We start from the raw sequence: 11,002 nt of genomic DNA, 5'->3' as shown, positions 1-11,002 counted from the left end.
TATAGGAATGCAAGAGATTTCTGTGCATTAATTTTGTATCCTGCAACTTTACCAAATTCATTGATTAGCTCTAGTAGTTTTCTTGTGGCATTTTTAGGATTCTCTATGTATAGTATCTTGTCATCTGCAAACAGTGACAGTTTTACTTCTTCTTTTCCAGTTTGGATTCCTTTTGTTTCTTTTTCTTCTCTGATTGCTGTGGCTAGGACTTCCAAAACTATGTTGAATAATAGTGGTGAGAGTGGACATCCTTGTCTTGTTCCTGATGTTAGAGGAAATGCTTTCAGTTTTTCACCATTGAGAATGATGTTTGCTGTGGGTTTGTGGTATATGGCCTTTATTATGTTGAGGTAGTTTCCCTCTATGCCCACTTTCTGGAGAGTTTTTATCATAAATGGGTGTTGAATTTTATCAAAAGCTTTTTCTGCATCTATTGAGATGATCATATGGTTTTTATTCTTCAGTTTGTTAATATGGTTTATCACATTGATTTGCGTATATTGAAGAATCCTTATTCTATTTCCAAGATTTTGGATCATCTTTACTATCATTATTCTCAATTCTTTTTCAGGTAGACTGCCTATTTCCTCTTCATTGGTTAGGTCTGGTGGGGTTTTACCTCTCTCCTTCATCTGCTGTGTGTTTTTCTGTCTTCTCATTTTGCTTATCTTACTGTGTTTGGGGTCTACTTTTCACAGGCTGCAGGTTTATAGTTCCCGTTGTTTTTGGTGTCTGTCCCCAGTGGCTAAGATTGGTTCACTGGGTTGTGTAGGCTTCCTGGTAGAGGGGACTAGTGCCTGTGCTCTGGTGGATGAGACTGGATCTTGTCTTTCTTGTGGGCAGGTCCACGTCTGGTGGTGTGTTTTGGGGTGTCTGTGGCCTTAGTATGATTTTCGGCAGCCTCTGTGCTAATGGGTGGGGTTGTGTTCCTGTCTTGCTAGTTGTTTGGCATAGGGTGTCCAGGACTGTAGCTTGCTGGTCGTTGAGTGAAGCTGGGTGTTGGTGTTGAGATGGAGATCTCTGGGAGATTTTTGCCGTTTGATATTATGTGGAGCTGGGAGGTCTGTTGTGGACCAGTGTCCTGAAGTTGGCTCTCCCACCTCAGAGGCACAGCCTTGACTCCTGGCTGGAGCACCAAGAGCCTGTCCTCCAAACGGCTCAGAATGAAAGGGAGATAAAATAGAAAGAAAGAAAGAGGATAAAATAAAATAAAGTTTTTAAAATAAAAAATATTTATTAAGAAAAAAAATTAAAAAGTAAAAAAAAAAAAAGAAAGAAAAAAAACGGACGGGGAGAACCCTAAGACAGATGGTGAAAGCAAAGCTATACAGATAAAATCTCACATAGAAGCAAAAACACATACACACTCACAAAAAGAGGAAAAGGGGAAAAAATAATATATCTTACTCCCAGAGTCCACCTCCTCAATTTGGGATGATTTGTTGCCTATTCAGTTATTCCACAGATGCAGGGTACATCAAGTTGATTGTGGAGCTTTAATCCGCTGCTCCTGAGGCTGCTGGGAGAGATTTCCCTTTCTCTTCTTTGTTCTCACAGCGCCCGGGGTTCAGCTTTGAATTTGGCCCCGCCTCTGCGTATAGGTCGCCTGAGGGCGTCTGTTCTTTGCTCAGACAGGTTGGGGTTAAAGGAGCCGCTGATTCGGGGGCTCTGGCTCACTCAGGCCGTGGGGGAGGGGGGGCCACGGAGTGCGGGGCGAGAGGCCGGCATGACGTTGCAGCACCCTGAGGCGTGCCGTGCGTTCTCCCAGGTAAGTTGTCCCTGGATCCCAGGACCCTGGCAGTGGCGGGCTGCACAGGCTCCCGGGAAGGGGAGTGTGCATAGTGACCTGTGCTCGCACACAGGCTTCTTGGTGGCGGCCGCAACAGCCTTACCGTCTCATGCCCGTCTCTGGGGTCCGCGCTGTTAGCCGCGGCTCGCGCCCGCCTCTGGAGCTCCTTTAAGCGGCGCTCTTAATCCCCTCCCCTCGCGCACCAGGAAACAAAGAGGGAAGAAAAAGTCTCTTGCCTCTTCGGCAGCTCCAGACTTTCCCCCGGACTCCCTCCCGGCCAGCCGTGGTGCACTAACTCCCTGCAGGCTGCGTTCACGCCGCCATCCCCAGTCCTCTCCATGAGATCTGACTGAAGCCCGAGCCTCAGCTCGCAGCTCCGCCCGCCCCGGCGGGCGAGCACACAAGCCTCTCGGGCTGGTGAGTGCCGGTCGGCACCGATCCTCTGTGCGGGAATCTCCCCGCTTTGCCCTCCGCGCCCCTGTGGCTGCGCTCTCGTCCGCGGCTCCGAAGCTTCCCCCCCCCGCCACCCGCAGTCTCCGCCCGCGAAGGGGCTTCCCAGTGTGTGGAAAGCTTTCGTCCTTCACAGCTCCCTCCCACTGGTGCAGGTCCCGTCCCTATTCTTTTGTCTCTGTTTTTTCTTTTTTCTTTTGCCCTACCCAGGTATGTGGGGAGTTTCTTGCCTTTTGGGGAGTCTGAGGTCTTCTACCAGCGTTCAGTAGGTGTCCTGAAGGAGTTGTTCCACGTGTAGATGTATTTCTGATGTATCTGTGGGGAGGAAGGTGATCTCCGCGTCTTAGTCCTTCGCCATCTTCTCAGATCTCTATTGAAGAATCCTTGCATCTCTGGGATAAATCTCACTTGATCATGGTGTATAATTTTATTGTGCTGTTGGGTTCTGTTTGCTAGTACTTTGTTGAGCATTTTCGCATCTATATTTATTAGTGATATCGGTCTGTATTTTTCTTTTTTTGTAGTATCTTTGTCTGGTTTTAGTATCAGGGTGATGGTGGCCTCGTAGAATGAGTTTGGGAGTGTTCCTCCCTCTGCAAATTTTTGGAAGAGTTTGAGAAGGATGGGTGTTAGCTCTTCTCTAAATGTTTGATAGAATTCACCTGTGAAGCCATCTGGTCCTGGACTTTTGTTTGTTGGAAGATTTTTAATCACAGTTTCAATTTCATTACTTGTGATTGGTCTGTTCATATTTTCTATTTCTTCCTGGTTCAGTCTTGGAAGGTTATACCTTTCTAAGAATTTGTCCATTTCTTCCAGGTTGTCCATTTTATTGGCATAGAGTTGCTTGTAGTAGTCTCTTAGGATGCTTTGTATTTCTGCGGTGTCTGTTGTTACTTCTCCTTTTTCATTTCTAATTCTATTGATTTGAGTCCTCTCCCTCTTTTTCTTGATGAGTCTGGCTAATGGTTTATCAATTTTGTTTATCTTCTCAAAGGACCAGCTTTTAGTTTTATTGATCTTTACTATTGTTTCTTTTGTTTCTATTTCATTTATTTCTGCTCTTATATTTATGATTTCTTCTGCTAACTTTGGGTTTTGTTTGTTTTTCTTTCTCTAGTTCCTTTAGGAGTAAGGTTACATTGTTTACTTGAGATTTTTCTTGTTTCTTGAGGTAGGCTTCTATAGCTATAAACTTCCTTCTTAGAACTGCTTTTGCTGCATCCCGTAGGTTTTGGATCGTCGTGGTTTCATTGTCATTTGTCTCTAGGTATTGTTTGATTTCCTCTTTGATTTCTTCAGTGATCACTTCGGTATTTAGTAACTTATTGTTTAGCCTCCATGTGTTTGTGTTTTTTACATTGTTTTCCCTATAATTCATTTGTGATCTCATAGCATCGTGGTCAGAAAAGATGCTTGATATGATTTCAGTTTTCTCAAATTACTGACGCCTGATTTGTGGCCCAAGATGTTATCTATCCTGGAGAATGTTCCATGTGCACTTGAGAAGAAAGTGTAATCTGCTGTTTTTGGATGGAATGTCCTATAAATGTCAATTAAATCTATCTGGTCTATTGTGTCATTTAAAGCTTGTGTTTCCTTATTTATTTTCATTTTGGATGATCTGTCCATTGGTGTAAGTGAGGTGTTAAAGTCCCGCACTATTATTGTGTTACTGTCGATTTCCTCTTTTACAGCTGTTAGCAGTTGCCTTATGTATTGAGGTGCTCCTATGTTGGGTGCATGTATATTTATAATTGTTATATCTTCTTCTTGGATTGATCCCTTGATCATTATGTAGTGTCCTTCCTTGTCTCTTGTAACATTCTTTATTTTAAAGTCTATTTTATCTGATATGAGTATTGCTACTCCAGCTTTCTTTTGATCTCCATTTGCATGGAATATCTTTTTCCATCCCCTCACTTTCAGTCTGTATGTGTCCCTACATCTGACATGGGTCTCTTGTAGACAGCATATAGATGGGTCTTGTTTTTGTGTCCCTTCAGCAAGCCTGTGTCTTTTGGTTGGAGTATTTAATCCATTCCCGTTAAAGGTAATTATCGATAAGTATGTTCCTATGACCATTTTCTTAATTGTTTTGGGTTTGTTTTTTAGGTCCTTTTCTTCTGTGTTTCCCACTTAGAGAAGTTCCATTAGCATTTGTTGTAGAGCTTGTTTGGTGGGGCTGAATTCTATTAGCTTTTGCTTGTCTATAAAGCTTTTGATTTCTCCATCGAATCTGAATGAGATCCTTGCTGGGTAGAGTAATGTTGGTTGTAGGTTCTTCCCTTTCATCACTTTAAGTATATTATGCCACTCCCTTCTGGCTTGTAGAGTTTCTGCTGAGAAATCAGCTGTTCACCTTATCGGAGTTCCCTTGTATGTTATTTGTCTTTTTTCCCTTGCTGCTTTCAATAATTTTTCTTTATCTTTAATTTTTGCCAATTTGATTACTATGTGTCTCGGCGTGTTTCTCCTTGGGTTTATTCTATATGGGACTCACTGTGCTTCCTGGACTTGGGTGGCTATTTCCTTTCCCATGTTAGGGAAATGTTCGACTATTATCTCTTCAAGTATTTTCTCTGGTCGTTTCTCTCTCTCTTCTTCTGGGACACCTATAATGCAAATGTTGTTGCATTTCATGTTGTCCCAGAGGTCTCTTAGGCTGTCTTCATTTCTTTTCATTCTTTTTTCTTTATTCTGTTCCACAGCAGTGAATTCCACCATTCTGTCTTCCAGGTCAACTTATCCGTTCTTCTGCCTCAGTTATTCTGCTATTGATTCCTTCTAGTGTAGTTTTCGTTTCAGTTATTGTATTGTTCATCTCTGTTTGTTTGTTCTTTAATTCTTCTAGGTCTTTGTTAAACATTTCTTGCATCTTCTTGATCTTTGCCTCCATTCTTTTTCCGAGGTCCTGGATCATCTTCACTATCATTATTCTGAATTCTTTTTCTGGAAGGTTGCCTATCTCTACTTCATTTAGTTGTTTTTCTGGGCTTTTATCTTGTTCCTTCATCTGGTACATAGCCCTCTGCCTTTTCATCTTGTCTGTCTCTCTGTGAACGTGGTTTTTGTTCCACAGGCTGCGGGATGGTAGTTCTTCTTGCTTCTGCTGTCTGCCCTCTGGTGGATGAGGCTATCTAAGAGGCTTGTGCAAGTTTCCTGATGGGAGGGACTGGTGGTGGGTAGAACTGACTGTTGCTCTGGTGGGCACAGCTCAGTAAAACTTTAATCTGCTTCTCTGCTGATGGGTGGGACTTGGTTCCCTCCCTGTTGGTTGTTTGGCCTGAGGCAACCCAACACTGGAGCCTACCTGGGCTCTTGGTGGGGCTAATGACAGACTCTGGGAGGGCTCACGCCAAGGAGTGCTTTCCAGAACTTCTGCTGCCAGTGTCCTTGTCTCCACAATGAGCCACAGCCACCCCCCACCTCTGCAGGAGACCCTCCAACACTAGCAGGTAGGTCTGCTTCAGTCTTCCCTGGGGTCACTGCTCCTTCCCCTGGGTCCTGATGCACACACTACTTTGTGTGTGCCCTCCAAGAGTGGAGTCTCCTTTTCCCCCAGTCCTGTCGAAGTCCTGCAGTCAAATCCCAGTAGGCTTCAAAGTCTGATTCTCTAGGAATTCCTCCACCCGTTGCCTGACCCCCAGGTTGGGAAGCCTGATGTGGGGCTCAGAACCTTCACTCCCATGGGTGGACTTCTGTAGTATAAGTGTTCTCCAGTCTGAGTCATCCACCCACCAGTTATGGGATTTGATTTTATTGTGATTGCACCCCTCCTACTGTCTCATTGTGGCTTCTCCTTTGTCTTTGGATGTGGGGTATCTTTTTTGGTGAGTTCCAGTGTCTTCCTGTCGATGATTGTCCAGCAGCTAGTTGTGATTCTGGTGTTCTCGCAAGAGGGAGTGAGAGCATGTCCTTCAACTCCGCCATCTTGGTTCCTCTCTCCATCCCGTAGGTTTTTGCCAGTTTATTAATTTATATGGAGAACTATCTCTGGCAGGATAATGGCTCACAGTAATTTATACTGGGGATGCCCATTTAGGAGGAGACATCACACATTTTCTTCATAAGAAATAGAAATTGAATGGACTTAGGGAGTACTGTCATCAAGTTTTGTAGCTGGTTATAAAAGTATTTTGGTATAGGGAATTCCCTGGGGGCCTAATGGTTAGGACTTTGACTGCCGAGGGCCCGGGTTCAATCCCTGCTCAGGGACCTAAGATCCTGCAAGCCAGATGGCGTGGCTGAGAAAAAAAAAGTATTTTGGTCTATAAAACTATGACAACATTAACAGAATCAGAGCATTCTCTTGCTGGAAATATTTCTGTTAAATACTGACATTTTACTTGGAATTCCAACACCTTGGAATAAGGCAGTCATGGATTGGAATGCCAGCTCCTCTACCTACTAGCTATTTGTTTCCTAATCTCTCTGAGGCCTCAGTTTCTGCATCTAAAAAGTAGAAAGAGTAAAATGCATTTCACAGAGTAGTTTGAAGCTTAACTGATATAAAGCACCTAGCCCAAATGCATGCATAGTATTCAATAGGAGTTAGTTTTTACCAGTCCTGTTCCTCCCTCGTTTTTTGATTATCACAGTTTTCTGCCTTTCTTCCTTGTTTCAGAGAAGTTGGTTTCCGAGAGTATAGTTTATCTACCAGTAGTAGTTATATTTTAGATTTCATTTTAGAGAAGAACCGAAGCCTCTTTATGAGATTCAGCAAATCATTTTCTATTATCAGCAACCAATGTCTTTAGAAGTTATCTTTTAGATGAGTTATCTATTGGGGAGGCATCTATCTTTTATATGCTAGCTCTTATTAACTGTAATTTCAGAGGGGCTATTTTCCAACCTTTCACCAAATTCAGGGGCTCACCTGTTGGGGGCCTTCTGCTTTCTACGTACTGATTACAAATGAGTCCCAGAAAGTGGTCTCTAACAGCTCAACAGATGATCAGAGAGGATAAAGGAAGCAGCACCGAACTCCCTCCACTTAATGCACTTGGTAATTGCCCTTCACAGCTTTAGACATTCATGGGAAAGTGAATGCACAATCAGCCTTGATTATCTGAAGCTAGTTATCATCTCCATCAGCTTGGCCCCTGTGATTTTTCTCTGCTCTCACCTGCTGATTGACCAGTTCACTGTTCATTAACAGTTTTTAGAAAGATGGACAGAGAAGGAAAATGTTGTTACATTTTAATCAGTCTACTTAGGTTAAAAAAATTAGTTCATATAAAATGGTTTCATAAAAGTAAAGGAGAGGGATGAGGTTAAAAAAGAAAACTAAAATGATGTTTCTTGGTGTATTTGTTGATTTGGTATCATTCATGAGTCTTCAGCTCTAATGATCATGGCAACTTGACAGCTCTAACTACATCTATTTAAAAATATTATTATATAGAATGATCCTCATTTTGCAGAAAAGAAAACTGTACACACACACACACACACACACACACACACACACACACACACACACACACACACACACACACACACACACACACACACCATATAGGAGTAGAAGAAAATACACCAAAATTTAATAGTGGCTTTTCTTTGGTGATGGAACTTTTACTTTTCCCTTTTTGTTGTGCATTTTTTTTCAAATTATCTACAATGACCCTCTATTACTTTTAAAATAAGAATAACAGGTATTATGGAGATTTTATTAAAGTGCACTTTGAAAGGTGAAGAACAAATGGCTGCAGTGATTTACTATTTTGTAAGTGTATGTTAAGTACTACTTGAAGCTTTTATAAGATAGATGAGGCAGTGTTCCTTTAGGAAGCCCATCAAATTCTGTGGAACAGACAGAAGAGAAAATGCTGAAGGACCAGGGTAGATGAGGATCTTTGGCAAATTCTAGTATTGGATTCAGAAATGTTCCTTTAGATTTAAATTTTTGGTCAGTAAGCCTGAGGCCTTAGAATCCCAAGGGCTTCATTTTGCCTTCATATCAAACTTTTTAGGAGACAGAATTCAGGGACTTAAGGGTTCATGTCCTTTGCTTATTTGTTATTTGGGATTCCAGACATTTGGATTTGTGTCTCTTCCTTATCTTAGGCTACCTTCTCCTAGAAGTAGATTCTGAGGCGAAGATTCCAGTACAAGTAGTTAATTTGGAAGATGATCCCAGGAGGCGCTGGCAGGAGAGTGGAGAAATGAGTCAAGGACGGGAAGGGTGTGTTATCAAGCCAGTTAGTACCATGGATAACTGGAGTATAAGTCTACTGGGAACACTGGGAGCCAGTATAGAAGAGGTGCTTCAGAGCTCTCTCATTCGGTCGCTGGTTGAGGGCTGCTCCTGGGGGCACCGATTCGCTGCTGGGCTCTGACAGCCAGGACAGTTCTTTAGCCAGAGAACTGCAGGTGCGGCAGTCAGCAGCGGGCCAGGAGTTCACAACAAGGGTAAGGCCTGAGGTGCTAGAGGCGGGCTCTGACATATCTGCCACACTCGCCCTTTCAGAGGACATTGTACTGTCACAGTACCTGTCTGCATGGAAACAAAAGCAATTGTTTCCTTGCTTGAAAATGCAGCCTATGTTACAAAATGCCAAAAGCGTATTTGGTAACATTCCAGTAAAGGTCACCAGTGTGGCTAAATGAAGCTCTATCTTACCGGGGCCTTTGAGAGAGAATATAAAACATGCCTCAGAGTTATCCCATCCAAGGGGCGAGGAAGCTTGGGGTTTTACCTTCCGGTTCAATCATTACCAGCTGGGAATTACTCCCCGGGTATTTGCTTGGTATTCCCACCTGCCCATCTCGTAGGCTGAGAGGAGGCCCTCAGGTGGAGAGCTGGCAGAGGGAGGAATGGTGAGTCACGGCCCTGGCTGCTCTCTCCTACACCTGCTGTGGCCGGGGCAGCAGTAATGACAGTCGTCCCTGTGGCAAGGGGAGGAGGTGACCTCTTTGTCCGAATTGCAGTGGGCAGAAGGGCCTAGGACATGAGCTCTGGTGGCACCCATGGCTGAGTTCCCCTAGGGAGAGTAGCAGAAAAGACAAATGCAGAGCCCACGTCGGGCGCCCCTTAGAAAATTCCGACTTTGGGAAGGCATTAAAGAGGGATTGGAGAGCCACGACGCTTTATTACGGTCCACTTTTGTGTCTAAAGGCTGTGGTGGCCTGGGCAATCCAGGTGCCAATAGAATTTTAGCGCTGGAAGGAGCCTTGGGCATCTACCTCCCCCGTACAGGGTCCTGTTTCTCCTTCTCCATCCACTGTGTGGGCTGTGCGTTGTTTAGGTCCGTCTGTTCTGTCACTGGTTGCTGGGGGGGCCTGGGGCTGGAGCTGGGAGTGGGGATGGTGTAATAGCTGTTAAGATCTCTCACACAGTAGAGCATCTGCAAGACAATCAGACCTTTCCCATTGCCAAGATTTACTCCCTCTTAAATTTCTCCTGTGTGGTTATGCTAAAAACATGCCTCTTTCCCAGACTCTTGCGTATATTCTAGTATCTTTTTCATATGCTTGGTAATTGCTGCTACATGTTGGTTCATAAACCTGCGTGGTGTATCCATCCAGGGAAATGTACTCATCACCACTATCAGTGTGCTTGATTCTGAGGAACCAGGAAAAACTGAAAGTTACTGTGGAATACAGAGCAAAGTGCTGGGCAGGGACTTAGATAAAAATTCAGGAACTCTGGCCTAGCTTTTCTGCTCAGCTAGGCTATCAGTGCAGGATAAATCATTAGACAAACTCAAAAACAGTCCCGACAATATCTTGGCATATGTTTCATTTCCCTTCTTGAGATTTAAAATTTTTCTTATATTTCAATAGGATTTTATTTTGTCTAGGGAAACAAATCCTTCCCCACACTCCCCAGAAAAAACACAGGTACCATTTTATAATGGTAATTCTCCAAAAATAGTATTTGATAAACTTCGTTGAGAACCTTTTTGTCTCATTAATTAATCAGCTATTTAATCAACAAATATAGCAACAAATATACATGGAGCTCCTACTATGTGTCTGTCATTGTGCTCAGTGCTAGCAAGTGATCAAAATGGACGCAGGCCACATCCCCCCGGAGAGGTAGGATGGGAGGGCGGCTGCAACACCTGTGCAGAAAATGCAGCCCATTTGCCTCCTTGAGAAATTTAAATGCTAGAGATGCAGCTGGTTAAGCTGTAAGCTCAGCTCTGTTTTGTCAGCCCCTGCTTCACTCCCGGCTTCTTTCTCTTGTTTCCTGTTATCCCTCCGTCTGTCTCAAAGGGATTTTCTGGGCTGTCTCTTCCTTCCGATGGCTAGGTTCCCCTGGCGCTGGCTCTTGTCACACAGCCAGTTCTTGAAGGTTGTGAAGAGAACGTCACCTTGTTTTTTTCCCCTAAACTCTCCTTACATATTTGGAAATCGAAGGTGATTTACAGCAGTGATTCATACCCTGCAGCCGTGGGATTGAATGGCTGAATCCTGGGAGCAAAGGAGCAAGGAATGGTCTGAACCCCTCAAATTCAGACATCTACTTGCCTTAAGCATTTGGGAATTATGCATTTCAGAAACGCTTTCTTCTTGCATTTTACTTGTTGTGTGAGCAGGTGGGTGTAAGCCTGGTAGGTGTCATGGGCTAGAAAATGCTGTGAAGAATTCCTAACAGCTCCTGCCTGAACCTTCCACAGTGAAGCTGATTTGCATCTGAGCCTACAGTTCTGGGGCTTCGAGCTTTATTGAGTATGTGCTTATTTAATCGCCCTCTTTACACTTGGTTCCTTTCTGCACTTTTGAATTTGGTCTGTTCCCTGATGAACAGAC

Source organism: Lipotes vexillifer, unplaced genomic scaffold (genome assembly GCF_000442215.2).
Source record: "Lipotes vexillifer unplaced genomic scaffold, Lipotes_vexillifer_v1.1 scaffold587, whole genome shotgun sequence".
NCBI classification, from domain to species: domain Eukaryota; kingdom Metazoa; phylum Chordata; class Mammalia; order Artiodactyla; family Lipotidae; genus Lipotes; species Lipotes vexillifer.
This window is presented reverse-complemented; position numbering follows the sequence as displayed.